Source organism: Hesperophylax consimilis, chromosome 20, assembly GCF_061612785.1.
Source record: "Hesperophylax consimilis isolate HC1 chromosome 20, BYU_Hcon_1.0, whole genome shotgun sequence".
In the NCBI taxonomy this organism is placed as follows: Eukaryota; Metazoa; Arthropoda; class Insecta; order Trichoptera; family Limnephilidae; genus Hesperophylax; species Hesperophylax consimilis.
In genome coordinates this window covers 27,858,271-27,862,852 of record NC_142855.1, presented here as the reverse complement: position 1 = coordinate 27,862,852, position 4,582 = coordinate 27,858,271, and positions in this window count along the sequence as shown.

Sequence of the window (4,582 nt, the reverse complement as noted above, 5' to 3'; positions counted from 1 at the left end):
CGACAACGGATGCGCTGTAACCGAAGGTACATAAAACTGAAACATACCCATTATTCTCACTAAATATTGTATTCATATTCGTTTTTTAAGACATCTTCTGAAAGTAAAGCAAAATGGGTGAATTGTTATTAACATTGTGAATTTGATTTTTGGAATATGGTTATATTATTTCATTTGTGTTTGTTGTCTTTGATTTTTTAATGCTTTATTCTTTGTACCTTCGAGCCTTTCAGATAATTATTGTGACAATAATAATACTACATCAGTTTTCGAAATTGTACAAAAAAATCTAATTATTATTCCACGTACCCACCTTCCTATGATAGTCAGCGAAAAATAATAAATTAATGTTATAACTTATAAGTGCACATATTTCAACTAATAAAATAATAATATTATAAATGCGGGGAATTTTAAATGCGGGGATAAAACTGTTGTGAATAAATTATTGTAGCAGTGCGTACTTCTGGACGGGCAGTTCCTACCCGATTATTATAAACATTGGTCAACATTCTACAATTGGCACTACTGTTTCGAGCTATGAGTGCGGAGAGCACTTCGTCGAGCTCAGTTGCTTGCTGGACTCGGTAGCCTACGGTGTGTTCGTGCGACGCTGGAACAATTAGGGTCTACTGTGCAAACTACGAAAGGTCTTTTTCACTTATAACTTTTTAACAATGTACTTATAATTCAAATAGGGATTACTCATTTTAACTTCTTGCGTAGTTATTTTATAACTCGCTGGCGCCCGCTCAGACATTCCTTACAAGATTTAAGTGTTTTAAATTTATTAATGTCACATGTTCGTTAGTCAAAAATTTTATCAAGATGGCGTTAAATTCATGTACATTCTTGACACGCCCTGAGATAAGTTGTTTGATAGAGTCTCATGTTTATTTTATTTGATTAATTATTTTAATAATTGTTTTAATAAATTAGCGTCTGTTGATATTTAAAATATTCTATTATTTAATCATCCTTATCAGTTCTCATCACTACCTACCTACATTGAGTTAGTGCGTGTGCGTAGATGACTAGATAATTGTATTCGGTAATTTACCAATTAATGTCACAATCGAAAGACCCATCATTAATTTATACAATGAATCTCTTCATCACCCACCCATTGGCAATAAATGTTACAAATGAAGGAACTGCCCGTCCAGAAGTACGCACTGCTACATTATGACAATATTTTATATATCACCCAAGTAATAAATCATAACAGACACAGCAAGCATTACTTAATTAATCGCAACGCGAAAGGATTAAGTTTTTTGATTAGCTCATTAAAGATAATATATGTAGTAGACTGCCAGTGTTATATCAGTTGCGAATGCATCAAGAATCATCCAGGGGGTAGGTAGATGGGCAGTACCTAAGGTGTGCTCTAGTACATTCCCATACTATTCAATTTGCACCAAAGAACGTTCCCGAACATTTTAGTTACTATCGCTACATTATGTTGCCGAGTACAAATGAGGATCTCTGACCAGACACGTGCTGACTCACATTGGAGAAAAACCGTTTTCATGTTTTTAGTACAACTATTCTTCTTCTCTTGAGGGCAGTCTGACGAGCCACATGCTGACTCACAGTGGAAAAAACCTTTTGTATGTGCTGAGTTCAACAATTCATGTTTTTGGAAGGGAAGTGTAGACTGAATGTTGTAGAATTGAAATTCCTAAGGCGCATGTATAATAAAACCATGAATGATTGTATAAGAAATGTGGAGATCCGCAAAGAGTGCAAGGCTGAAGTAAGCGTAATGAGTAAGATTAAGAAAGTGATGATTAGATGGTTTGGGCATGTAGAGCGAATGAACGAAAAAAGGCATGTTAGTAGAATATATGCAAATGTGAATGGTAGCAGAAGTTGGGGACGCCCGAGGAAGACATGACACGATCAAGTGAATCAGGTACTTGAGTCGGGCCATGTTAAGAGTCAGAATTATAGAAGAGAGAAGTGAAGAAGAGAAATTAAAGAATTATAGAAGTGGCCAAGACTGAGTTGTTTGGCGGTCCGTCCTCTCTGCTTCCCCCTGCGGGGAAAAAGCTTGATGGTTAGTAAGTTAGTTAGTTATGTTTGACGAAACACAGGTTGTGACACAGTGGAGAAAAACCGTGTTCCTTTTCTGAGTGCAACTATTCATGTTTTTCGAAAAGATGTTTGACAAAACACATGAGGACTCATAGTGGAGAAACACCATTTTCATGTTCTGAGTGCATGTTCTCAAAAGGGTAATCTGACAAATCACATACTGACTAACCGTGAAGGTCCACCTTTGTCATGGTACGAGTGAAACAAATAAAATTTCGAAAGGTTTTTTGACACAAGTTGTAATTCACAGAAGAGTGGGGAAAAGAGTTTTCATGATCTTAGTGCAATAATTTATAGCCTCGAAAAAGTTTTCTGACGAACCACATGCTGACTTGCAATAAAAAAATTCCGGAAAACATTTGTAATTAAAGATTTCAACTACACAGTTATTCTCACAAAATGTTATTTCAATGAGATGCACGGTAATGGTAAACATGAAAAAAGGAAAAATGACAGTAATAATATTCTCGGAAGCAGCTCCTTCTCTCTCACAGCTCGTACATCTGAGGACGTTAAAAGTTAATCTAAATTTTGAAGAAAAAATAATAATAATGTTGAAGAACAATGGTACCGGCCAATTGGCCGCCGAAATCCAGTCCAAGCTATCCTGAAACGAGCAAACCTTACTACATCGCAAGCAACGAACGATGCATTCGAACATCATCTCAGATACTCTTTCATAATTACATCTTTTATCATGATCCTTTACCGTACATACGCCTCAGGGATCTCATTTTCAATTCAAGTTTAATTTCGTCCTACTCTCAGAAACATACCTCACTGTTTTTCATTTATTTCAATTCATTTATTTGATTTCAATTAATTCAATGACTGCGCGATTAAATTTTAGTTTAAAACGATATTTTACCATAATTTAGAAATTGGCATGTATTACAAAATGTTACATAAAAAAACATTCGAAAAACCCAAATCTTATTATGACCACCCTGTATATAGTTTGTTGTAACGGACGATAAGTTGATACAATTTGCTGATAAAAGATTGAAATATTATTTATCTGTTGCATTTTCCAAGAAAAATTTGTATCGTTCTCTACAGTGTACATCTTTACGCACTCTTTGTGTTGAAATCTCCCGGAAAGACACTAAAATAACTTTGTGAAAAGCAGAATCACAAGTGAAGATATTTACTTTTGTTAACGCTAACGAACGAATGTATGGTATAAAAGCAATCACGTGATCATCCCGCTGTGCTGCCATTGGCTGTTTGGTCTGTTAGAGTAATACGCCCGTAACGGAGAGTTAGCATTTCACACATAGGCTAAGATATGGCTTGGATGTTGGATACATTTATATGAAATGTAATTTAACGGCCGGTTTAAAAATGAGGGTCATTTTGGTCAACGTGCGGATGTTGGATAAACACGCTCGAAGTATTGTTTAATTTTGGTGGACTTAAGACAAACTGCGTTTCAAAAACACATTAAAAATAAATATTGATTTTATTCACTTGTATCGCATAAATAAATGCTTTCTGAGTACAACTGCATACTTAACTCAATTTCGCTAAAAATGGTCTGTTGGATAAAAACGAACTAGAGCGACGTTTTCACTATCATTTAGAGAATTTCTTCCGGAAAATGTATGTACATAAAACATGCATATTATATTGCGCCCCTGAGGTGATAGCTCACAAAAGCGGCGCTACAAAAATTGTCCAATATTATTATTATTTGTAGAAAGTAGAGAAAACTCGATGTTTTTTAATCAAGTCGTAAAAATCTATATTATCAGGCGCTACATTGCTAACTCTGGCTAAACCTTGTGAGATACATCAAAATAATGTACAACGGAATTGTATATCTTAAAAAGGTCTGGAAGTCCGCGATGGCATGTGTCTTTCTCCAAAAGTTAACCCCCAGAACGCCGGGTACAAGTCAGAGAGTAAAAATTAAAGTAAAAACAATCAGATCCATGTACAAGTAGGAATCAGGATTAGTAATGAAATCTCCCTTTGCCAGATCTGATATCTCAATATGATCGTGTAGGTGGAACCAATGAATGAGAAAACGTTATTTTCTAAATGTTTCCAAAGTTAGGTAAAGTCTGCTAGTAGCCATAAAGTAGAAAACGTTTTTTTAAGTAAATTATGGTTTTCTTTATTCAAAATTAAATATGTGATGACGTTTAAGTTTTTTAAGTCCAATAATTTTCCCAAAATTGACAGTTGTACAGAGGATTGTTTCTATCTAAATTATTTAAATCGCAATATTTGAAAGCAAAATTAACTAAGTATAATATTTTGTTGTGAATTCAAAAAATATCATTTGTAATAAGACAAAGACAAATACAAAATTAAACTAAATATTAAAATAACAAGTGATTTTTAGCAAAAAATTTAAATGAAAAAAGAAAATCGGTTATCAATAGAAAATATCAGAAACTTGTTAAAAACATTTGAAAATTATCCATTCATTAATTAAAATTAGAAATTAAATTTAAAATTGGTAAACTTTAACAAA